The sequence below is a fragment of the Bufo bufo genome, chromosome 10 (genome assembly GCF_905171765.1).
Source record: "Bufo bufo chromosome 10, aBufBuf1.1, whole genome shotgun sequence".
NCBI classification, from domain to species: domain Eukaryota; kingdom Metazoa; phylum Chordata; class Amphibia; order Anura; family Bufonidae; genus Bufo; species Bufo bufo.
The window spans coordinates 64,854,168-64,881,981 of NC_053398.1; positions in this window are offsets into that span (position 1 = coordinate 64,854,168).

Here is a 27,814-nt window from a genome sequence, read left to right on the forward strand (position 1 = left end):
ACATTTTGATTTCAAACTACTTCTCACGCATTAGGGCCCCTAAAATGCCAGGGCAGTATAACTACCCCACAAGTGACCCCATTTTGGAAAGAAGACACCCCAAGGTATTTCGTGATAAGTGAGTTCATGGAAGTTTTTATTTTTTGTCACAAGTTAGTGGAATATGAGACTTTGTAAGAAAAAAAAAATAATCATTTTCCGCTAACTTGTGCCAAAAAAATAATAATTCTAGGAACTCGCCATGCCCCTCACAGAATACCTTGGGGTGTCTTCTTTCCAAAATGGGGTCACTTGTGAGGTAGTTATACTGCCCTGGCATTTTAGGGGCCCTAAGGCGTGAGAAGTAGTTTGAAATCAAAATGTGTAAAAAATGCCCTGTGAAATCCTAAAGGTGCTCTTTGGAATTTAGGCCCCTTTCTCCACCTAGGCTGCAAAAAAGTGTCATACATGTGGTATTGCCGTACTCAGGAGAAGTTGGGCAATGTGTTTTGGTGTGTCTTTTTACATATACCCATGCTGGATGAGAGAAATATCTCTCTAAAAGACAACTTTTCCCATTTTTTTATACAAAGTTGACATTTGACAGAGAGATTTATCTTACCCAGCATGGGCATGTGTAAAAAGACACCCCAAAACACATTGCCCAACTTCTCCTGAGTACGGCGATACCGCATGTGTGACACTTTTTTGCAGCCAAGGTGGGCAAAGGGGCCCAAATTCCAAAGAGCACCTTTAGGATTTCACAGGGCATTTTTTACACATTTTGATTTCAAACTACTTCTCACGCATTAGGGCCCCTAAAATGCCAGGGCAGTATAACTACCCCACAAGTGACCCCATTTTGGAAAGAAGACACCCCAAGGTATTTCGTGATGGGCATATTGAGTTCATGGAAGTTTTTATTTTCTGTCACAAGTTAGTGGAATATGAGACTTTGTAAGAAAAAAATAAAAATAAAAATAAATCATCATTTTCCGCTAACTTGTGACAAAAAATAAAAAGTTCTATGAACTCACTATGCCCATCAGCGAATACCTTAGTGGTGTCTACTTTCGGGAAATTGGGTCATTTGGTGGGGGTGTTTGTACTGTCTGGCCATTGTAGAACCTCAGGAAACATGACAGGTGCTCAGAAAGTCAGAGCTGCTTCAAAATGCGGAAATTCACATTTTTGTACCATAGATTGTAAACGCTATAACTTTTACCCAAACCATTTTTTTTTTACCCAAACATTTTTTTTTAATCAAAGACATGTAGAACAATAAATTTAGAGAAAAATTAATATAGAAATGTATTTAAATGTATTTTTGCAAAAATTTTGGTAAATTTCGATTAATAACAAAAAAAGTAAAAATGTCAGCAGCAATAAAATACCACCAAATGAAAGCTCTATTAGTGAGAATTAAAGGAGGTAAAATTCATTTGGGTGGTAAGTTGTATGACCGAGCAATAAACCGTGAAAGTAGTGTAGTGCAGAATTGTAAAAAGTGGTCTGGTCATTAAGGGGGTTTAAGCTAGGGGAGCTGAGGCGGTTAAAATACCCTATCCTACTAAAAAGTGTTAATATGTTATTTTACATTTCCCCCTGATTATAATTTTAAATCTAAATTTTTCAATCATAACCTTCTAATTGAATGCAATTATTCACCATTCGTATCACATTCATTCATTGACCATGTTATAGCACTTGGTTGATTGATCAATTTTTGATTCAGTATTCAATATAGAATTGGAATACTGAGTTTTTTAACATTTCTTTTAAAATGTTGTCTCCCTTATTTATTTCTTCCTTTATATTCCTATATGTTTTCCTAATCCTATACATAATAAAAATTTGATAGATAACACACAAAAATATCACAATAAATATGATAATAATAGGATGGGACAAAGTATTCCCAACTGCTGTTTGTGCAGAAGATTTTGTCCACATATTTACAGATTTCTTCAATTTTCCCCACCAAGATGTTCCAGACATAGTATTACATTCATGTTCTATTTCTGATAATTGTCCTTGATGGTGATTAAATGCAATTTCAGCTTCTTTTACTTGTTCGTTTAATATTTTTAAAAGACCTTTATCCTTTTTAATTTCTTCTGTCCACTTATCCCACAGAAATTTATCAATTTGAGTGAGATTGAATTGCATTTGGAAGGATTTTCAATTTATTTTATTTATTGAATAAGAATATTAAGTCTTCCAAAATTCATAGAAATAGCTCTCAAATCTCCATCCAACAATATAGACCTCTTGTCAAATTCTCGGAATGTATACAAGAGAAAAGAATGCTACAACACCTTTTCTTTCTCAGACATCACTTGTACACAAACTTTGTTTAAACCAACTTGAGTTACCAAATCATGAATTGAGTACACATTCTCAATCCGTGCATGGCAAGAAGTTTGATTATGGAAACAAGATGATAAATCGGCCTTATCTTGCTCCGAGAACCAGATTATTTTAGAAACAAAGTGTAGACATGAAGAAAGATCCAATTGTTCTATATGAGAACCATCATATGCAAATTCAGTATATTGCAATTGATAATAAATCAACTGTGTTTCACTCACAGGAATTCTAAAACAAATAATGGACACGACTATTTGTTCTCTTCCAGCTACTGGAATCAATGAGGTCGCTGTACATGTGTTCTCATGACATCCTAACCACTTATTTACCCATAAATCTATATGTCTCATACTATAATTATATTTCATAGGTAAATTTTCCAGTATACCCAAGTGGAGTAATTCCGCTTTGTAAAGCCTGAAAAATCATTTTAAATTCGTAGAATATTCTATTTGGATTTCTATACATGCCCTGGCTACTTCTGACTCTTGTTCACTTCGGATCAAACTTAAAGTAACATCTTGAAGATGGAAACAGAAGATTCTAAAACAACTACAGAATTAACAATCATTTTTTCCAAAAGCTGATTTAGACTTCACGTACTTTAATTCCTTTCTTTCCAGATAACTATGGTTTTTTTAAATCTGATTGTAATGAAATTTATATTCATTGTATTGACAAGCTTCCAAAGGTACCTATTCTCCTAAAATACCCTCTACTATACCTCTTTTAGTTCTAGTTTGCTTGGAAATACTCTTCTTAAATCCATCGTTCTAAACCTTCCTCCATGTGAGTAAGATTCTTTTCAACATTGAGGATACTTTGATGATATTTTCCAGTCTGATATATTAAATGTCCACATTATGGTGACATATTTACCATTGCTCTAAAGAGACTTCGACTGGAAGTGATTAATTCTGGAAAGGACTAGATGGTTCAAAATTTAACCTTGGTACAAATATTTTCTGTAGGTGACCACACCAGTGACATTTACAGTTTCACATTGTTTATGATTATTTATAGTTAATATGCAACCTGATAAATTCCGGATCTTTGGAAGATGGATGGTCTTGATAAAATATGAACTTTTATCAAACCATTTCACATTCCCAGATTGACCTTTATGAATCATGTTAGTTGGACCATTAGAGAAACTACCTAAAAATACCTCTCCTTTTGTCCAAGTTACCATCGATTCAGATGGAATCTCCAATCTTTGTGTTGCACTTTAAATATAATGGATCTGTTCCTTCCTGAATATTCACCAATGTTGGATCGATTTGAACTTCAGGATTAATAACATTTGTACCTCTGAAATTTATGGTTATATTAACTTCAACAGGTTCCCTAGTTATTTGGAATCTCCAATTTTCCACCCAATCTTCATCAACTTTTCCTGTTATGGGAAAAATTGATGAATCCATTACTTTTTTACATAATTCTGGGTTTGAAACCAATTTCCTCTCGAGATTTTCCCACTCTTCCTACTGATATCTTATCATTTGTGAGAGTCTCCAGACCATGTAGCTGACTCATTTCCTTTTATCATCGATACTCCAGTATAATACATCTATCGATGTACAGGGTGGGCCATTTATATGGATACACCTTAATAAATGGGAATGGTTGGTGATATTAACATCCTGTTTGTGGCACCATTAGTAAATGTGAGGGGTGAAAACTTTTCAAGATGGGTGGTGACCATAGGCGGCCATTTTGAAGTTGGCCATTTTGAATCCAACTTTTGTTTTTCAATAGGAAGAGGGTCATGTGACACATCAAACTTATTGGGAATTTCACAGAGAAAAAAAACGGTGTGCTTGATTTTAACGTAACTTTATTCTTTCATGAGTTATTTACAAGTTTCTGACCACTTATAAAATGTGTTAAATGTGCTGCCTATTGTGTTGGATTATCAATGCAACCCTCTTCTCCCACTCTTCATACACTGATAGCATGAGAAATGCTAGCACCAGGCTTCCAGTATCCGTAGTTTCAGGTGCTGCACATCTCGTATCTTCACAGCATAGACGATTGCCTTCAGATGATACGAGATGTGCAGGCACCTGAAACTACGGATACTGGAAGCCTGTGCTAGCATTTCTCCTGCGGTGTTGCTATCAGTGTGTGAAGAGTGGAGAAGAGGGTTGCATTGACAATCCAACACAATGGGCAGCACATTTAACACATTTTATAAGTGGTCAGAAACTTGTAAATAACTCATGAAAGAATAAAGTTACGTTAAAACCAAGAACACCATTGTTTTTTCTTGTGAAATTCCCAATAAGTCTGATGTGTCACATGACCCTCTTCCTATTGAAAAAACAAAAGTTGGATTCAAAATGGCCGACTTCAAATTGGCCGCCATGGTCACCACTCATCTTGAAAAGTTTCCCCCCTCACATAGACTAATGTGCCACAAACAGGAAGTTAATATCACCAACCATTCCCATTTTATTAAGGTGTATCCATATAAATGGCCCACCCTGTACACTCCCATGTACCTGTTCTATTGTTATGCGTGAATGTTCCTTGCAATTGAGTGAACTTTGTTTTAGGTCCTGCTGTTGCATGTAATTCAATGTGTGTATCATGTCTGAAGTGTAATTCAATACAACAGTTAACGCCATAACCCATGCAAAGACTTCCGGAAATGTCTCTGGAATTATCTTGCCAGAAAATCCTCAAGATGAAATCCTCTTCTCCTTCGTGCAAGGATTGAAGTCTCTGTATCATGGTCACTCTTTTTATCATGAAAGAATTCTGCGAACGTAGTTGTGAACATCATCATCAACAATGACATTCTCATCATGAAACTGTTTTTCTGAAGACATCTTTTTCCGTTGTAGAATGCATATTCCATGAAGAATTTCATTCCCTAATGAAGAAAATGCAGTATCATTAATTTGGTACAATGCAATTTACATTGATCAACATGTACCCAACAATTTATGTTGTCTGCGAGTATTCTTTAAAGCATTCGGTGCTCTTTGAACCAAATCATTACTTTGTCCCATAGTATCAATGATTTCAAAGGGACCTTCCCAATTACTTTCCTAAGGTCCACTCTTCCTGAAGGTCTTATCATTACAAAAGTACCTTTCCACAAATTTAGAAGAGTGAGGTGGGATCATGCGTTGCATTTTGGATGCAGCATATGAAGAATTGTACTTAAATTCTCTTGTAATAACTGTAACCACCTGGACCTTGCTACTGCCTCTTTTTGAGGAGTAGACAAGAATGGTTCGTTTGGGAAAATGAATAGCATTGTTCTTCCCGTCATCAATTTCAAATGGAGTATATTGTGTCGTAGAGGAAAGAGTTTCCTCTTATACTCATCAGTACAAAGGGTACTTTATCAACCCATGTATTCCCTTTGTCTAATAACATTTTTGCAATCCTTGTCTTAATTGTTCTATTCATTCTTTCCACAATGCCTGCAGATTGTGGGTGATACAATACATGGAACTGTTGTTTTTACGCCTAGAATAGCACAAACTGTTTACATGTTTTTACCTGTAAAATGACTTCCTCTGTCAAATGTAATCATTCTTGGGATCCCCCAAGTACAAAACACATGATTCATCAATGCCCTTGATGTAGACAGAGCATCATCCTTCCTGACAGGTAAGATCTCTACCCATTTTGAAAATACATCCACCACCACTAATTAATACCTCAGTCCATGTTTACCTGAAGGTAGAGGACCTATGTTAATCTATCTGTAATGTAGACCAAGAACCATCTGCAGGTGCAATTCGTAAAAGTGGAGGCTTTTGTCCTTTAGGTCGCGGGTTGACTTGAGCACAAATGAGACATGACTGAACAACATCTTGGACAGTCTTCTCCATTTTGTCCCAGTAAAATTTCTCTTTGAGAACTCCTAACAATTTTTCCTGACCCGAATGACCTAAACCTCTCATGATTGTATTTGGTGAATTAAATTTGTAAGTGTTTTTGGGAGCAACAGGACGCAATTCCCCCTTACAGTCATGACACAAAACCCCGTTTTCACAAACAAAGGGAGGTTTTGGATTAACCTGAGAAGTAGCAATCGACGAATCCTTTGCTTGTTCTTCTGCAAAGGAAGGCAAATGCGTGTCTGTTTTCCTAACTGGTAAAGCTTTCAAAGATTCAGTTTCTCCCTCCAACTTTCCTGTCCTAGCTGCTTCCTTAGCCAATGCATCTACTGTATTGTTTCCAATGACTAGCTCATGTTTGCCTTTTTTATGTGCGGGAACTTTGACTATAGCATACCCATTTGGATTTTTAGTAGCCAACTTGAACACTTCCTTGAGTGTATCACTATGAACCAGGACCTTGTTAGAGAAATCTACAAAACCTCTTTTCTCCCACACTGGTAAATAGTCTGTCAGTGATCTCACGACATATGAGCTGTCACTATAAATAACCAAGGGACTCTTGTTTTCTTTCTCATCAATTGTCAGTACTGTCTTGACAGCTTCTAACTCTGCTCTCTGAGCTGAATAGTGTCCTGGTAGCCTATGCTGAACTGTATATCCCCTCTCAGGATACCAGATAGCATAACCTGAATAGTATTTTCCCTCTGACCAGAATCTGGAGCCGTCTACGAACACTGGTTTCATCAACGTTCTCCTGCATCTCTTCTAAAAAGAGATGAATTTGGTTCACAAAATGTCTCTAAGCATTCATTGCACTTTCCCTTCATACTGCATTAGTTGAGGAAGTACATACTTGGCTTTGTGATCAATCTCAATTTGCTTTGATGATAAAGACAACAACCAATGTGCAAATCTTTGATGTGACACACCCGGGATGTTTTTCTCAAGGAGAAGTTTTAATGTGGAGTGAGGAGTCTGCAGAATTATTTTGTTAAATCCAACTATGTGTTCTATTGCCTTGACAGCAAAATGAACACCCACCAAATGTTTTACACAAGTTTCAAACCCTTTTTCCACAGGTGTGAGAAGCTTTGGAGAAATAGCCCAAAATCTGCCATTCTCCCCCTTGCAACTGCAAGAGTACAGCTGACACAGCCGTGTCTGAGGTATGAACCTGCAAAGCAAAAGGTGCCAGAGGCATAGCTGTTGACAATGCTGGAAAGTTTTGCATATTTCGCTTTAAAAGTTCAAATGCCTTCTGTTGTTCCTCTTCCCATTGTCCAAAAGAGTCATCATCATTATTATTTTTCAAGATATCATAAAGAGGCTTAGCTTTTTCTGCAAACCCTTCTATGAATTCTCTGGAGAAGTTTACCAGACCCAAGAAATGTCTTAGAGCCTTGTGTGATGTTGGAATGGGAAGAGAAGCAATAGCTTCAATCCTTTCTTGAAGAGGCTGTCTCTTTCCTGGACTGATTAACACTCCAAGATATCTCACTTTATTTTGCAACAACTTGACTTTTTGGGTATTCAATTTCAAACCTGCTTCATGCAACAATGAAAACAATTCTGCTAAGAGAGACAAATGCAACTCTTTATCCTAAGTGGCTAAAAGAATATCATCAACATATTGCAACAGACAATCGGGTCTTGAAAATTTGGACAATACTTTTGCAACTGCCTGATGAAATATGCTAGGTGATAAATGAGCTCCTTGAGGCAATCTGCAAAATACATATTGCTCATCCATGAAAGAAAATGCAAACTTGTATTGACAACTCTTTGCAAGAGGAATGCTGAAAAAAACATTACTGATGTCTAAAACAGAGAAAAACTTTGCCTTAGCATTCAGTCGTGCCATCATGGTCATGAGTATCTGCAACAATGGGTGCCACATTTGGGGTATACTTAATTCAGCAGTCTTAGGTCCAATAACATTCGGTTATGAAACCATCAGGCTTCACGGTACACCACAAAGGATTGTTCGTTACTGAATTTGCTTTTCTAATGACTCCCTGATCAAGCAGTTCCTGTATGATTTTAGACATGGGGAACCAATTGATTCAGGTGGCAATTTGTACTGCTTTTGGGGAGGGAGGATCTCTTCCCTCTACATTTACAAGCACTTCCTTCATTGTGCCCCCTCATTTCTGAATTGTGCCCACAAAGAAGGAGGTACATTGTACAATTCCTTTTAAAACTTCATTTTCACCAGATCTGGCCACAAAATGTTCTGAAGAAACAACTTCTGTTAAGCTAACAGTCCCAACATGACTGTATTCAGTGGGATCAATGACTATAGGTTTAGATCCATCAACATCTTTCCAGATCATCTTATTCCCTAAGTCAATGACCCAACCCCATTTTTTCATGATGTCAGTTCCTGTGATGTTTTCAGAGTTAGTACCATGCCAAATGTCAATTTTAGTTTTCAGATAGCCAGGTATTTCCAAACCAACATTCTGAGCTAAAATCGCTTTAGTACCGCTCTTTCCACTAAAACCAACAACTGTACAAACAGGTGCATTTGGAGTTAGAGGTAAATCCTGGTTAGTCACACTTAATTGAGCTCCTGTGTCAATGAGAAATGTAACCTCTTTGCCCTGTAAAGATCCCCTTACAAAAGGTCTCCCACACTCATCTAATGAAACTGGAGCTACTAGTTCCAAAGGACGAGAGGTCATAGTTCGTCCTAGTCATGGGGAAGGTAACAAACCAGTTGTCCCCTCAATCTTATCACCATAAGTTTTCCCCTTGTACCTTGTGTTATTCAATGTTAATTCTCAAATTTGTCGTATTAGAGGTGCATACGGTGACTGTGACTGATACTGCTCTGGAGAAGGAGCTGTTGGCACAAAACCATTTTCTTTCCCTGAATTTTGTGTCTCACTAAAGAATTTTCTACATTGCCATTTTAATGTCCTATTTCCCACAATGATAACAAGTAACTTGTCCTCTGTGAAATGAAACCTTTCCTTTCTGTTTGGAATATTCCCCTTTCATGGGAGGGTTTGATTTAAGATGACTTGAATTAGTTACCTGTTTTTCATCCTTTTTTTGGACAGCAACAACTTTGGCCTTAACACTACTTTGTTTCATCGATCTCCTAATCTGATCAATAAATGTTGCTGCCTCTTGTAAACTAAGCTTTCCTAATGCTAACTCCCTGGAGACTGGATCAAGGTATTTGAAACTTTTTACAAATAACTTTATCATTGAGGTGGGTTCAGAATCATCCTCAATTTCCATGACCATTCTATAAGCCTGTTCAAATTTTATTAAGAATGCAAATGGATCATCCTGTAAAGTTGGCTTTAACATGTCAAGGATTTCAAATGTAGGAGTAGATTCTCCAGTAGTAAATAAAAGTAGTTGCCTTAATCGATCTGCTAGGGAACTATGTATTATTTCACGCTCATCATTTGTTCTTGGCGTGGTCTCTAATCTCCTTGCCATATGTGAAGGAATCCATACTTTATTAAATACTTTATTTTTCTGTTCATTATTAAGGTTAAACTTATCAGTATTAGATTCAAAGATATCAGCATTGTGAAATGCATCCATCTTATCATTATAAGTTGGGATAGCTTTAGTAATTTTCATTAACTGATCATGTATTTTAAAATTTAGTTTGGCGGCCCTATCATGTAATTTCCTCCTCTTGATTTCCTCAGCCTCTATGTCTTCATCTACATCAGCTGGACTAGTATCTTGAAGGTAGGACGCACCCGTATCTTTTCCACTTTTTGTAAGAACAGAAACTGTTTTCATATTGTGGCGTAATTTTGATATTAGTTGTGTCCTAGTTTCCATCTGATCTTCCAGATCTTCTATGTGTTGTGCCAAAATGTGACAATTTAGACACTCATTAAAATCAACCTCCTCTAAATGTTCTTGTGTGTCAGTATTATGTGTATCTTTATTATTCACACATATACTATGTGTCTGATTCTGTGGCTGCCTGTCTTCAAGAACTAATGTATTGAATATTTTGACCATACACTGCGTGCAGAATTATTAGGCAAATGAGTATTTTGAAAGATAACAGCCTGATGAACGTTTAAAAAGAAAAAAACAAAACCTTTATTTAAAGTCTGTTTAAAATAGGGTAGGGAGAACCCATATGTCACAATCTGTGACCATCAGGCAACTAGTCTTTAATGAACATACAGAGGGGGAGACTAAATAACACCTCTGTATATCCAGAAAGACCAGGCTAATATCTGACTTGCTAGCTAGACTAGCTAGAGTATGCAAGTCAGGAAACGGACACAATAGAAAAGAGACAGTGTGAACGGATGTAGAGCGTGTGTGTGCCAGTGACCCTGAGGACAATATATAAGAAAATTACAGGTAAATACCCACTGGTATACAGATCTCAGCACACTAAGTCTCGCTACCTTAATCCAGTAGCAGTGTAAAGGATCTGAAACCACTGGATATAACGTGTACTATATGGCCTATGGTCAGGACCAAAAGTCGCAACTGTATGCCCGCAGCCAATTTAAGCTGAATACAGTCACTCAGAGCTAGTATATTTTAGCTCCATGCACACAACAAAAGCCAGTATATTTTGGCTCATCCGTTCATCACATGCAAACTCTAAGGCTGGCAAAAGGTAATTTGCATCTAGTGCAGTCCTGCCTAAAGAGCTGTGTCCTAGTACATTTACAGCAGCTCTACGCGTTTCTACGTGATCTATACATTATCACGCTTCTTCAGGAGCTTATTTTTATTACATGTGTCAAAGACAGTTGGAGCCGCACTGTAGTGTGCTATGGCTCATGGCGCTGTAATGGCCGCATGCGGCCGATAGAACGCCGAACTCATATGGCCGAGACCCCGCCCATCAAGAGAGGTGTGCTGGTAGCACCTCCAATCAGAAGTATGGGCGGGCCCGATGGCTCCGCCCTCCGACCGGCCGATGCCGAAATTAACACTGACACCTTCTAGCGCATAAAGCGCATTTACAGTAGCAGGGGGAATGAGGATCGCGGCCCGTGCAATGCCATTAGATCCGGAGCAACTTCACTGGACGGGGTCCCATCAGGGTGCATGAACCGAACCAACAGGTACCACTCACCATACATGTCATGTGACATTAGCAGGGAGGAGCTCTATCAAACACATCAGTGCCAGACTAACGATCTACATTATATTGCTACACGTCACAGTACAGATGCAATATGCACAGTATATCCTCAATATGCATAGATATAGATCTACATATATGCTGGGTGCAGCAAATAAAGAAATGGAAAAAGAATCGGACCAATTGCAATCACATATTTATAATGTAGATAACTTGAGGCAGCATAAGAACCATAGATATGTGTACTGATGTACCACCAGACATACAGTGCTGATACAGGAGAATACACATCATTCCATATGTATAGGAGGCTGTATTAAATGAAGCTGGCAAAGGATATGGACTCATTAAGCCCAGATGGTTGAACTGTCTGCAGCTTATATGTCCACATCGCTTCTTTTCGTAGTAGGGGTATATCAATATCCCCTCCACGAATTGACATTTTTACTTGGTCAATCCCTTGCACTTTTAACACATCAGGGTTACCGCCATGCATGTCGCATACATGACGTGCCACTGATGTGTCACGCTTATTGCGGATGTCAGACAGATGTTCCCCAAATCTGCGTCTCAGTTCACGTCTCGTTTTACCGACGTATTGTGACCCGCATCGGCAGCTGATTAGATATACAATACCCACAGAAGTACATCTGATAAATGACCGTATCATATACCTCTTGCCTGTTATATGGCTAGTAAAAAATTCCCCTCTCAGGATATTTCTACAGATGATACATGAGCCACAGGGAAAGGTGCCTTTAAGGGTATTTCTCAACCAGGTCTCAGATTTCGGTTGTGTATATAAGCTATGCACCAGGTGGTCACGTAGGTTCAGACTACGACGGTACGTGATTTGGGGGACATCCGGAATAAGCCTCCCAATGTCTGGGTCAGATTGCAAGATGGACCAATGATTCAGTAAAATGTCACGGACATTTTTATGAGCCTTATCAAAAGTTGCGACAATTCTGGGCGTAGAGTCCACAGTGCTTCTGGATTTCGGAATTAAGAGCTGCGTGCGATCTGCACTCATAGAATGATGGAATGCCTGTTTCACGGTATATTCCGGGTATCCCCGATTAAAAAATCGGTCCCTAAGGTCAGACGCTGCAGCTCTGAGTATTTTGACCACATCATCCTCTTAATGCATGTTGTCTTACTCCAAGCTGTATAGGCTCGAAAGCCTACTACCAATTAAGCATATTAGGTGATGTGCATCTCTGTAATGAGAACGGGTGTGGTCTAATGACATCAACACCCTATATCAGGTGTGCATAATTATTAGGCAACTGCCTTTCCTTTGGCAAAATGGGTCAAAAGAAGGACTTGACAGGCTCAGAAAAGTCAAAAATAGTGAGATATCTTGCAGAGGGATGCAGCACTCTTAAAATTGCAAAGCTTCTGAAGCGTGATCATCGAACAATCAAGCGTTTCATTCAAAATAGTCAACAGGGTCGCAAGAAGCGTGTGGAAAAACCAAGGCGCAAAATAACTGCCCATGAACTGAGAAAAGTCAAGCATGCAGCTGCCAAGATGCCACTTGCCACCAGTTTGGCCATATTTCAGAGCTGCAACATCACTGGAGTGCCCAAAAGCACAAGGTGTGCAATACTCAGAGACATGGCCAAGGTAAGAAAGGCTGAAAGACGACCAACACTGAACAAGACACACAAGCTGAAACGTCAAGACTGGGCCAAGAAATATCTCAAGACTGATTTTTCTAAGGTTTTATGGACTGATGAAATGAGAGTGAGTCTTGATGGGCCAGATGGATGGGCCCGTGGCTGGATTGGTAAAGGGCAGAGAGCTCCAGTCCGACTCAGACGCCAGCAAGGTGGAGGTGGAGTACTGGTTTGGGCTGGTATCATCAAAGATGAGCTTGTGGGGCCTTTTCGGGTTGAGGATGGAGTCAAGCTCAACTCCCAGTCCTACTGCCAGTTTCTGGAAGACACCTTCTTCAAGCAGTGGTACAGGAAGAAGTCTGCATCCTTCAAGAAAAACATGATTTTCATGCAGGACAATGCTCCATCACACGCGTCCAAGTACTCCACAGCGTGGCTGGCAAGAAAGGGTATAAAAGAAGAAAATCTAATGACATGGCCTCCTTGTTCACCTGATCTGAACCCCATTGAGAACCTGTGGTCCATCATCAAATGTGAGATTTACAAGGAGGGAAAACAGTACACCTCTCTGAACAGTGTCTGGGAGGCTGTGGTTGCTGCTGCACGCAATGTTGATGGTGAACAGATCAAAACACTGACAGAATCCATGGATGGCAGGCTTTTGAGTGTCCTTGCAAAGAAAGGTGGCTATATTGGTCACTGATTTGTTTTTGTTTTGTTTTTGAATGTCAGAAATGTATATTTGTGAATGTTGAGATGTTATATTGGTTTCACTGGTAAAAATAAATAATTGAAATGGGTATATATTTGTTTTTTGTTAAGTTGCCTGATAATTATGCACAGTAATAGTCACCTGCACACACAGATATCCCCCTAAAATAGCTAAAACTAAAAACAAACTAAAAACTACTTCCAAAAATATTCAGCTTTGATATTAATGAGTTTTTTGGGTTCATTGAGAACATGGTTGTTGTTCAATAATAAAATTAATCCTCAAAAATACAACTTGCCTAATAATTCTGCACTCCCTGTATGTAACACATTTCTAAGTTTCTTCTGTAATTTATCTATACATAACAACTTTCTATCAATTCTTTTGTTCTCCTCTTCGCATTGACTATATAAACTTGCCCATAGTTGTGCATTAGTATGACTACTCACAACTCCAATTTACTTTTATCAGAATAAGAATTAAGAAATTCCATTACTTACTCAGGTACAATGTCCTCGATGTCCCCTTTACGTCTTGTTCTCCAGTCTATGGAAGGATCCCTGTGTAGTTTCTTCACATTGCCTCCGTCTGTAATACGTCTGGGAAGTGACATTTTGAACAAGTGCAACAGATGTATGGCTCACTCCTTCTTGTCTAAGTTCATTTTTTTGTTGATTTCCTGAAGCTTGTAATAATAATTACTTAGTAGACACCCCTTTTCAAGCAGAAGGAAAATCAGAAAAAAAAATCCGATGCTGGCTCGCCAGTTGTTAAATATCGTCCAGCATTTCTTAATTTTGTAAGAAATGCTTCAGAAGGAGCCAACAAAATATGGAGAGTTCTTGATGAAAGATAAAAGTTAAAAGGATTTAATTTGCATAAAAAGAAACGGTTACAAAGTTTAGGAAGAGAAAAATAAAGTACAGCAGATGAATCTCAAAAGGTAACAAGCAAGCAATAAACCAATTTAAAATGAGTGAAAAAGTAATTCCCTTAAAGTAACGTGTATGTGTGAATCTGTGTGTGTAGAGAGCAACAGGTGTCTTGTCAAAGAATGCTCTGCCAATGTCATGAAACAAAGCCTTTTTATAGGTTGACTCTCCATAGAGTTACATTGTATCCTAAATTTACCATTCTAACAGACATATATGGTTAACAAGTACAACCCCTTACATCATGATTTTCTAAGTATTCCTTATTTATAAAGCTAATAATAATATGCTGAGGAGGAGAATTCCTAACCTTTCCAAATACTATTGTCGTCTCAAGAACTGTCAAAATTGACACTTCACACAAGTGCTGACCTTTCATGGTCCTTAAAATACCCTATCCTACTAAAAAGTGTTAAAATGTTATTTTACAACTGGTTATACCAAGAGAAGGAAACTGTGTGTTGGACACCTTACTCTAGCGGGCAGGAACCTGGGGATAGCCGTTTCATGTTTGTCTATGTATGTCTATATGTGTAATTCATGCAGAACTTTGTACTTATTGGGTACCCCAGAGCTGATTCCTCTCCCTCCTAAGCATAAGCCGAGGGCGGCTTAACTCGAAGGGGGAATGTAACATCCCAGAGTTATGTTACTAAACTCTTTTTCCCCGCTACTATTTGTTGGTAACATGTGCCTTGTCATCTAATGTGATTTTATTTAATATTCCTCACAAATGTGCATTTTCTAATCCTGTTACATGTATTTGCTGTAATTTCCATGTACACCAGCAGGTGGCAACAATGTGTTCAGCAGAGACTTTGTTCAGTTTAGCATTTTTAGACTGGAATAGTACATTCCAGTTTAGCTCCCCCCTCTGTGAGGAGGTGTGGAATGTTCCCACATCCTGCCTCATGGGTGGAGAAGGAAGTTAGAGTTAGTGTGCCAGCCACCCCGGCTAGGGGAAGGCTGTGCAAGTAGGAGCTCCCAGATATAGGGATCCAAGCCAGTCTCTTGTCTCGGCTAAGACAAAAGATCACCATTCCCAGCCTGAGTCTTTCAGCCTCAACTGGTGACAAGCAAGCAGCCACCTCCAGAACTCCAGGAAGAACCTTACCCCGTGAGCATAACTGTGAGTACCGTCCAGAGACCAGGAGAAGCCAAATTCCTCCTCAGCTAGTCAGTCCCATACACAGCAGAAGATAGACAAAGCAGAAGATAGATTCCTGCCACATATCACAGAGCCATAAGCAGACGACTAATCCTGCAAGAGAGCTCCAGGCACATGATAGAAGCAGAAGAGTTATTGATCCCTGCTATACATTGCCAATACCTGCTGGGACTCAAGACTATTGCTGTAAATCATATGGATTAATGCTGCAACCAGTAAAGACAAGTTGAATTACATTCCAAGTCTGGATCTCATTTGCTACTACCGAATTCCTCAATTACTCCTACTAGCAACACACTCATTTATTGCAAGTGAGCCAGGATCCAGGAGTCCAGCCGTACCCAGGTAGGAGACACCGTTGACACTATACCCACTACTACACAGAGACATTACACCACTCTGGCATTCCTAAACTGGTACGTGAGTTGCAACACCTTAAAGGGCCCTGAGATTGTACCCTGTGCACGCTGCAATTGACGTCACAAACAAAAACAATAGACTTCTATATCCATATCCGGACCTACTGCATTATTTTGGCGTCCGCCTAACCGTACCACGGTCCTGCTCATTGCACACTGCACCACCAATGATAATTAACGTTTAATATACAAATACAGCCGGCGGCAGAAACACATTGCCGGCACCTGACCTCTGACAGGGCGCTGCGATCAGCGGCAGTTAAACCCTTCATGTGTGGCAATTGCCGTGGATAGCAGCGCCCTGTCAGAGGCAGGGTGCCGGCAATGTGTTTCTGCCGCCTGCATTTGTAATGTATTAAACGAAAGTTATCATTGGTGGCGCAGTGGCCACAGCCCCTCCCCTCTTCTGCGCTCTCATTGGAGGAAGCACAGGGGAAGGGAGAGACTGCTTCCTTCTTCCCTGTGCTGCTCGCAGCACGATCCATATTCTCTGATACTAGGCTGTGCAGTAGCACAGCCTAGTATCGATAAAAGACAAATCTACAATATACTGCTACAGAGGGATCTGGATAGATTGGAGGCTTGGGCAGAGAAGTGAAAGATGAGGTTTAACACTGACAAATCTAAGGTTATGCACATGGGAATGAATATTGCAAGTCACCTGTACATACTAAATGGTAAAACACTGGGTAAGGCCTCTTGCACACAACCGTATGTATTTTGCGGTCCGCAACAAACGGATCCGTATGCATTCCATATTTTGTGGAACGGAACAGCTGGCCCCTAATAGAACAGTACTATCCTTGTCCGTTATGCGGACAATAATAGGACAAGTTCTATCTTTTAGCGGAACGGAAATACGGAAACGGAATGCACACGGAGTACATTCAGGTTTTTTTGCGGACTCATTGAAATTAACGGTTTCACATACGGACCGCAAAAAAACCCGGAACGGACAGGGAAAGAAAATACCTTCGTGTGCAAGAGATCTAACACTGACATGGAAAAGGACCTAGGAATTTGAGTGAACAGCAAACTAAGCTGTAGAAACCAGTGTCAGGCAGCTGCTGCCAAGGTCAATAAGATTATGGGTTGCATCAAAAGGGGCATAGATACTAGTGATGAGAACATAGTCCTACCACTTTACACATCAATAGTCAGACCACACATGGAGTACTGTGTACAGTTCCGGGCTCCTGGGAACAAGACTGACATTACAGAGCTGGAGAGGGTTCAGAGGAGGGCCACTAAAGTAATAACTGGAATGGATGGACTACAGTACCCAGGAAGATTATCAACATTAATTTTAGAAAAAAGAGGGGAGATCTAATTACTATGTATAAATATATCAGGGGTCAGTACAGATATCTCTCCCATCATTTATTTATACCCAGGACTGTGACGAGGGGACATCCTCTGCGTCTGGAGAAAGGAATGTTTGTACACATAGAAGAGGATTCTTTACGGTAAGAGCAGTGAGACTGGAACTTTCTGCCTGAGGAGGTGGTGATGGTGAGTTCACTAAAGGGGTTCAAGAGGGGCCTGGATGTATTTCTGGAGTGTAATATTACAGGTTATAGTTACTAGTGAGGGGTCGTTGATCCAGGGAGTTATCTGATTGGAGTCGGGAAGGAATTTTTTCCAATTAAGTGGGGAAAATTGACTTCCCTTAAGTCCTAACCAGCAGCACAAGTGGGGAGTTATCCCCTGTGAAACTGGTAGGACAGGTGGAATTTTTAATGAATAAAATTGCTACCAAGGGGGGGCGTGGCTTGCTAGGCATGTGAGCGGTCGCACGCTGTGAGAGCTCCCGCATCTGCCCGGCCATTAATCCTGAGATATTAAGCCTGAACAGTCGGGGATCAGCGCAGATTAGTGCGGTAACCGAGACTGAGGCTTTGGTCAGCGGGAGAAGCAGGCATGTCAAGAAAAAGAGAAGGCAGAGGGACTGATAAAGAATCCCAAGATGGCGCTGGGCTGAGCACGCCGAAGCGGCGAGATCGCAATGCAGAGTTGCAGAAAGAAACAGCGGTGAAGCTGAGTCAATTCGTGAGATCCTCTCAGGCTGCCAACAACAGACTGCGCCAAGGGAGTCAAGATGAAGTGCCACAGGATCAAGGGGACGACTCAGACCATGAAGAGCGGGTTCCCGCCACTATAACTCGGCAGAGCGCCAACAGGTATGCAGCTTTACAAGTAAATGGAGAGGAGTTGGAGCGTGAAACTGGCGATTCGGAATCTGGGGAGCCCACGTTAAAGGATGTGCTACATGCTATATCTAAATGCAGCAAGTCCCTGAGTGCACTATCGGTCCAGGTAGGCGCCATTAAAGAGGACATTTTTATTAAAAGACATGACTTCAGAAAACTGGCGGAAACGCACCACAGCTCTAGAGGATAGAGTGGGAGAGGTGGAGGATGAGGTACAGCCTCTAAAGAGGGACACTGTCGAACACTCCAGATTGTTAAATGTTATAATGGCTAAGCAAGACGATATGGAGAACCGTCTGCGCCGCAATAATGTTCGCATTGTGTGAGTACCGGAGAAGGTGGAAGGGAGGAATCCCACCGAATATTTTGAGGCATGGCTGAAGGAGAATGTGGGGCAAGACGCAATAACTCCACTGTTTGCAGTCGAACGCGCTCATCGGGTGCCAACTAGGCCTTTGCACCCAGGAGCACCGCCGAGAACGGTCCTGGCCAAGTTATTACACTACAGAGACCGAGATGTTCTCCTGCGCAAGGCCAGGGAGTTACAAGATCTTTCCATTGATGGTCACAGAATCTCATTGTTCCCGGACTACTCCATGGAAGTTCAAAAAAGGAGGGCTCGCTTTTTAGAAGTTAAGAAGAGATTGAGAAATCTAGGAATCCCATACTCTATGTTATATCCAGCTAGATTGCGAGTAGTGGCTCTGAATACTACCAGTTTCTTTGAAGATCCTAGGGAAGCTGCAAAATGGTTGGATAGAAATGAACGTCAGATCAAGAAGGAGCTCCAACCCCCTAACTAATGGGACTCAGTTTTCACTCTGCAAGTGGTTATTTGAATGCCTTTTCTATGTTCTGTCTTCCCTCTCTTGCTAAATGTTATCTATAGATCTTCCCTGCTAGGTGGGCTACGGAGAAAAGAGGGGGAAGGGAAAGTGATATGCCAGGCTGTAATGACCATATATTGCAATATATTGCGGTGAATTTATATGCTGATGCACTACCATGATATAGACATGACTGCTTTGCCTTGTTTTATACCCGATTGTTGATCAAGATATCACGGGCAAAGTACTACATTTCTCACTTGTGGTAGTTATGCTATGTTTTCCCGGGTAAGATGCGGGAAGCTAGAGGGCGATTGGTTATAATAAGTGGGTGTGTAACAGCTCTTTCAAGTGTTCGCATTGTTAAAATACTACTAGTAGTCAGTTCTGACTACGCTCCTCCAGCTAATACGAGTTATTGGCTGATGTTCGGCTGATCTCACCGATTGGTGCAGTATTTTTCCACAGGCCTTGTACTTGGGCGAGAGGTGGAACCAATCGGTTAGCTCAGGGAACAGTAGTTCTTTATAGTGTTTTGCCAGCTAATGGTAAGTTTACAACTTTGGGGAGGGTTGGGGAATGTTATGAGACAGGGTAATTCTAGTTATGAATGGCAATATGGTTGGATGAGTGTGGTATGGATGGTGGTGTGTCTCCCTCGGGGGCAAAGAGAAAAAGTTATTGTGGTACAGAGTGGGTCTGAATCGGTATGCAGGAGATTGTCTTATAATACTAATGGCTAATTGCATTAATTTCCTTAGCTGGAATGTGCGGGGAATCAAGGAAAAAAAATAAAAGGAAGGCGATTCTGGAAATCGTCCGTCCGTTACATCCTCTCATATGCTGCCTACAGGAGACACACTTGCTGCCGGAGCAGGTACAATTGCTTAAACTGGCATGGGTGGGGATGGGGTTTCACTCCACGTATTCTACGTATGCTAGAGGAGTCAGCGTCTTAATACATAGAAGCATTCCGTTTTGCTGTATTTCTAGCAAGGTGGATGCTGATGGGTGTTATGTGTGCTTATATGGTACACTTTATAACCAGCCGTGTGTGATATGTGGAGTGTATATCCCGCCCCCATACTCTCCGTTAGTGATTAGGAAGGTTTTAGCTTTCATGATGGACTTCCCAGGGGTGCCAACCATCATACTGGGGGATTTTAATAATGTAGTAAGCCCTGACATTGATAGGGTGGGGGCGACGGAAAGGGAATCCTCGGGAGAATATACCACATTTGGAAGACTCATACAAGAAGTGTCCCTAATAGACATATGGAGAGAGAGAAATTTGCTGGAGAGGCAGTACTCATGTTGTTCTAGCACATTTAGCTCGCTGTCCAGGATTGATTTGGCACTAATAAAAGCTGAAATGGGGAGACTAGTACAAAAAATTGCGTATCTTCCGCGTCGGCTGACGGATCATTCCCCTTTGATGGTCTCTGCTGCTTTTAGGCCCGCTAGAATAGGACAAGGAATGATGTGGGCATTTAATCCCTTCTGGTTATCTGTCCTGCCAGAAGTGAGTAGTATAAAGGAACAACTAGAGGAACTCTTTAAGATTAATTTGCCTACCACTACTAGGTCAATAGTATGGGATGCCATGAAGGCTTTCATGCGAGGGTTGCTTATAGCTCAAATTAGCAGGAAAAAGAGTGAAACCAAAGCTAAGGTCCAGGCCTTAACACGGGCTGTGGAAATAACTGAAGCTAATTATGTAAAAACACCGGACGATAGGTGTAGAGAACTGTGGAAGGGGGCGCAAAAGGAGTTAAATGACAGACTGCTACTTAATGCCAAAAACAAGCAATTCTTCCAAAAACAAGTATATTATGAAGAAGGAGAGAAGATGGGAAGAATGCTGGCTCTGGTATCTAGGGCACAGCGACCCCCCAGCTATATAGCGGCCCTCAGGGATACAGCTGGGAGTTTGTGTAGTAATCCGGAGCAAATACTGGAAATTATGAAGGGATTTTATTCTAACTAGTGTTGAGCGAACAGTTCGAGCATAGTTCGGGTCCGTACCGAATTTTGGGGTGTTCGTGACACGGACCCGAACCCGAACTTTTTCGTAAAAGTTCGGGTTCGGGTTCGTCGTTCGGCATGTATTTTGGCGCATTTTGAAAGGCTGCAAAGCAGCCAATCAACATGCATCATACTACTTGCCCTAAGATGCCATCGCAGCCATGCCTACTATTGGCAAGGCTGTGATTGGCCAAGTGCAGCATGTGACTCAGCCTCTTTATAAGCTTGTGCGCACGTCGGGACGTGCTCACTCCCGATGTAAATAGAACAGGGATAGACGCAGCTGATGCTAGGGCGAGAATAGGCAGGGATAATTGAATAACTGGAAGCAAATTTCTCTCCTCCACCTGTGATTCATCTGAACAACTGCAGCTGAGCTGCTTTTTTTATAGGGATTGGCTATTTTTAGAGTGGCCAGAGTGATTTTTCCATCCACATGTACCTGGGCTGACCGCCGGCCGCCATTTTGCGACTTGTAGTGCTGCAGCAGAAGCTGCCACAGTGTGCATTCCAAAGCTCCAAACAAGTCAGACATCTACACCTGGGATTCAGACCAATAGCGATTTAGCAGCACAGTCCAAGGCTATTTTTTTTAAAGGTTGTGCAGACCATTTTGTGGCACATGTTACTGGGCTGATAGGCGGCGGCCATCTTGGGACTAGTGCTGCAGCACAATCTCTCCCAACGTCCATTAATCACTTGTAATAGTGGTCTGTGCCATAGAAATCCTACATCAGGGACTTGGGTGTGCTTGTGTCACCCCTACTAATACCAGTCCACCTGTAATCCATACAGTGAAAAGCCATAAAGTATTCCAGTGAGGGAATTTTTTTTTTATTTAAAAAAGGCCAAGTTAGTTTATCTGGCGTTCAATATACTAGATACAGTTAGGCCTGCGTTTCATACATCTGGAATTGGCAAACTAATGTGCTGGGGTTGGGAAAACATATATGTACCCATACTAGAATCTGTCAAAGAAAGCGGTACTCACATATAACAGTCATTCCATCTGTAATCCATACAGTCAAAAGACTGAAAGTATTCCAGTGAGGGAATTTTTTTTATTTAAAAAAGGCCAAGTTAGTTTATCTGGCGTTCAATATACTAGATACAGTTAGGCCTGCGTTTCATACATCTGGAATTAGCAAACTAATGTGCTGGGGTTGGGAAAACATATATGTACCCATACTAGAATCTGTCAAAGAAAGCGGTACTCACATATAACAGTCATTCCATCTGTAATCCATACAGTCAAAAGACTGAAAGTATTCCAGTGAGGGAATTTTTTTTATTTAAAAAAGGCCAAGTTAGTTTATCTGGCGTTCAATATACTAGATACAGTTAGGCCTGCGTTTCATACATCTGGAATTAGCAAACTAATGTGCTGGGGTTGGGAAAACATATATGTACCCATACTAGAATCTGTCAAAGAAAGCGGTACTCACATATAACAGTCATTCCATCTGTAATCCATACAGTCAAAAGACTGAAAGTATTCCAGTGAGGGAATTTTTTTTTTATTTAAAAAAGGCCAAGTTAGTTTATCTGGCGTTCAATATACTAGATACAGTTAGGCCTGCGTTTCATACATCTGGAATTAGCAAACTAATGTGCTGGGGTTGGGAAAACATATATGTACCCATACTAGAATCTGTCAAAGAAAGCGGTACTCACATATAACAGTCATTCCATCTGTAATCCATACAGTCAAAAGACTGAAAGTATTCCAGTGAGGGGATTTTTTTTATTTAAAAAAGGCCAAGTTAGTTTATCTGGCGTTCGATATACTAGATACAGTTAGGCCTGCGTTTCATACATCTGGAATTAGCAAACTAATGTGCTGGGGTTGGGAAAACATATATGTACCCATACTAGAATCTGTCAAAGAAAGCGGTACTCACATATAACAGTCATTCCATCTGTAATCCATACAGTCAAAAGACTGAAAGTATTCCAGTGAGGGAATTTTTTTTATTTAAAAAAGGCCAAGTTAGTTTATCTGGCGTTCAATATACTAGATACAGTTAGGCCTGCGTTTCATACATCTGGAATTAGCAAACTAATGTGCTGGGGTTGGGAAAACATATATGTACCCATACTAGAATCTGTCAAAGAAAGCGGTACTCACATATAACAGTCATTCCATCTGTAATCCATACAGTCAAAAGACTGAAAGTATTCCAGTGAGGGGATTTTTTTTATTTAAAAAAGGCCAAGTTAGTTTATCTGGCGTTCAATATACTAGATACAGTTAGGCCTGCGTTTCATACATCTGGAATTAGCAAACTAATGTGCTGGGGTTGGGAAAACATATATGTACCCATACTAGAATCTGTCAAAGAAAGCGGTACTCACATATAACAGTCATTCCATCTGTAATCCATACAGTCAAAAGACTGAAAGTATTCCAGTGAGGGAATTTTTTTTATTTAAAAAAGGCCAAGTTAGTTTATCTGGCGTTCAATATACTAGATACAGTTAGGCCTGCGTTTCATACATCTGGAATTAGCAAACTAATTTGCTGGGGTTGGGAAAACATATATGTACCCATACTAGAATCTGTCAAAGAAAGCGGTACTCACATATAACAGTCATTCCATCTGTAATCCATACAGTCAAAAGACTGAAAGTATTCCAGTGAGGGAATTTTTTTTTTATTTAAAAAAGGCCAAGTTAGTTTATCTGGCGTTCAATATACTAGATACAGTTAGGCCTGCGTTTCATACATCTGGAATTAGCAAACTAATGTGCTGGGGTTGGGAAAACATATATGTACCCATACTAGAATCTGTCAAAGAAAGCGATACTCACATATAACAGTCATTCCATCTGTAATCCATACAGTCAAAAGACTGAAAGTATTCCAGTGAGGGAATTTTTTTTATTTAAAAAAGGCCAAGTTAGTTTATCTGGCGTTCAATATACTAGATACAGTTAGGCCTGCGTTTCATACATCTGGAATTAGCAAACTAATGTGCTGGGGTTGGGAAAACATATATGTACCCATACTAGAATCTGTCAAAGAAAGCGGTACTCACATATAACAGTCATTCCATCTGTAATCCATACAGTCAAAAGACTGAAAGTATTCCAGTGAGGGAATTTTTTTTTTATTTAAAAAAGGCCAAGTTAGTTTATCTGGCGTTCAATATACTAGATACAGTTAGGCCTGCGTTTCATACATCTGGAATTAGCAAACTAATGTGCTGGGGTTGGGAAAACATATATGTACCCATACTAGAATCTGTCAAAGAAAGCGGTACTCACATATAACAGTCATTCCATCTGTAATCCATACAGTCAAAAGACTGAAAGTATTCCAGTGAGGGAATTTTTTTTTTATTTAAAAAAGGCCAAGTTAGTTTATCTGGCGTTCAATATACTAGATACAGTTAGGCCTGCGTTTCATACATCTGGAATTAGCAAACTAATGTGCTGGGGTTGGGAAAACATATATGTACCCATACTAGAATCTGTCAAAGAAAGCGGTACTCACATATAACAGTCATTCCATCTGTAATCCATACAGTCAAAAGACTGAAAGTATTCCAGTGAGGGAATTTTTTTTTTATTTAAAAAAGGCCAAGTTAGTTTATCTGGCGTTCAATATACTAGATACAGTTAGGCCTGCGTTTCATACATCTGGAATTAGCAAACTAATGTGCTGGGGTTGGGAAAACATATATGTACCCATACTAGAATCTGTCAAAGAAAGCGGTACTCACATATAACAGTCATTCCATCTGTAATCCATACAGTCAAAAGACTGAAAGTATTCCAGTGAGGGGATTTTGCTTATAAAAAATAATATATTTCATTGTGGTGCGAGTTGAATCGCAACAATGAAGAAAAATACTATTAAGGGACGAGGACGCGGTCGTGGTGGCGTCCGTGGAGCCTCTGTTGCTGGTAGAGGACGTGGCCGTTCGGCCCCAGGCGCACACAGTAGGGAACGAACTCCCTCAACTAGCCGGCAGAATGTACCGCAATATCTCGTGGGGCCCAATGCCGCTCTTAGGATGGTAAGGCCTGAGCAGGTACAGGCATTAATCGATTGGGTGGCCGACAGTGCTTCCAGCACGTTCACCACATGGTCTTCCACCCAGTCTTCTGCGGAAAGCGCACAGGTGGCACCTGAAAACCAAGCCCATCAGTCTGTCACATCACCCCCAAGCATATCAGGGAAACGGTCTGAGCCACAAGTTATGCAGCAGTCTCTTCTTCTGTTTGAAGACTCTGCTTCCAGGGTTTCCCAGGGGCGTCCACCTAGCCCTTCCCCAGTGGAGGAAGACATACCATGCACTGACGCACAACCACTTATGTCTCCAGATGAAGAGGACATGGGAATACCACCACAGCAGAGTCACCGACTCTCTGATGATGACGAAACACAGGTGCCCACTGCCGCGTCTTTTTGCAGTGTGCAGACTGAACAGGAGGAGGTCAGGGAGGGAGACTGGGTGGAAGACGATGCAGAGGACGATGAGGTCTTAGACCCCACATGGACTGAAGGTCGTGGCGATGACTTTCACAGTTCAGAGGAAGAGGTAGTGGTGAGACCGAGACAACAGCGAAGCCAAAGAGGGAGCAGGGGGCCAAAGCAGACGAGCCGCCGCCCCCAGAGTTCGCCTGCTACTGGACATCGCCAACAGGGACCCAGCCCCACAAAGGCAGCTTCAAAGAGTTCCCTGGCATGGCACTTCTTTAAACAATGTCCTACCGACAAGACCCGAGTGACTTGCACGCTCTGCCATCAGAGCCTGAGGCGAGGCATTAACGTTCTGAACCTCAGCACAACCTGCATGACCAGGCATCTACATGCAAAGCATGAACTGCAGTGGGGTACACACCTTAAAAACCAGGCACTCGCTGAGGCTCCCCCTGCTCCCTCTACCGCTGCTGCCTCGGCTTCCGCCTCGAGAGGAATGTTGCCACCTGCCGAGCAGCAAACAGAGGATGTGCCACCGACACCACCACCACCGCCACCGTCAACTAGCGTCTCCACTATATCACACAGCAGCGTTCAGCTCTCAATATCTCAAACCTTAGAGAGGAAGCGCAAATTCCCCCCGAGTCACCCTCGAGCCCTTGGCCTGAACGCCAGCATTTCTAAACTGCTGGCCTTTGAAATGCTGTCATTCCGGCTGGTGGACACAGACAGCTTCAAACAGCTGATGGCCATGGCTGTCCCGCAGTATGTGGTTCCCAGCCGCCACTACTTCTCCAAGACAGCCGTGCAAGTGTCCGATAAAATCAAGTGTGCACTGCGCAACGCCATTTGTGGCAAGGTCCACCTAACCACAGATACGTGGACCAGTAAGCACGGCCAGGGACGCTATATCTCACTAACTGCACACTGGATGAATGTAGTGGCGGCTGGGCCCCCGGCGGACAGTTCCTTGGCGCACGTCCTTCCGCCCCCTAGGATCGCAGGGCATCATTCTCTGCCTCCTGTAGCCTCCTCCTCCTACTCGGCTTCCTCCTCCACTGCTTCCACCAGCTCATCCGGTCAGCCACACACCTTCACCACCAACTTCAGCACAGCCCGGGGTAAACGTCAGCAGGCCATTCTGAAACTCATATGTTTGGGGGACAGGCCCCACAGCGCAAAGGAGTTGTGGCGGGGTATTGAACAACAGACCGACGAGTGGTTTCTGCCGGTGGGCCTCAAGCCAGGCCTGGTGGTATGCGATAATGGGCGAAATCTCGTGGCAGCTCTGGGACTAGCCGGTTTGACGCACATCCCTTGCCTGGCGCATGTGCTGAACTTGGTGGTGCAGAGGTTCATTCACCACTACCCCAACATGTCAGAGCTGCTGCATAAAGTGCGGGCCGTCTGTGCGCGCTTCCGCCGTTCACATCCTGCCGCTGCTCGCCTGTCTGCGCTACAGCGGAACTTCGGCCTTCCTGCTCACCGCCTCATATGCGACGTGCCCACCCGGTGGAACTCCACCTTGCACATGCTGGAGAGACTGTGCGAGCAGCAGCAGGCCATAGTGGAGTTTCAGCTGCAGCACGCTCGCGTCAGTCGTACTGCCGAACAGCACCACTTCACCACCAATGATTGGGCCTCCATGCGAGACCTGTGTGCCCTGCTGCGCTGTTTCGAGTACTCCACCAACATGGCCAGTGGCGATGACACTGTTATCAGCGTTACAATACCACTTCTATGTCTCCTTGAGAAAACACTTAGGGCAATGATGTTAGAGGAGGTGGCCCAGGTGGAGGAGGAGGAGGAGGATGAGGGCTCGTTTCTAACACTTTCGGGCCAGTCTGTTCGAAGTGGCTCAGAGGGAGGTTTGTTTAAGCAGCAGAGGACAGGTTCACAAGTCGCCAGCCAAGGCACTGTACTGGAGGACGAGGAGGAGGAGGTGGAGGGGGACGAGGATGACGCAAGTTCACAGCGGGGTGGCAGCCCAGGCCCATCACTGGTGCGTGGCTGGGGGGATACGGTGGACGATGACGATACGCCTCCCACAGAGGACAGCTTGTCCTTACCCATGGGTAGCCTGGCCCACATGAGCGAATATATGCTCCAATGCCTGCGCAACGACAGCAGAGTTGCCCACGTTTTAACGTGTGCAGACTACTGGGT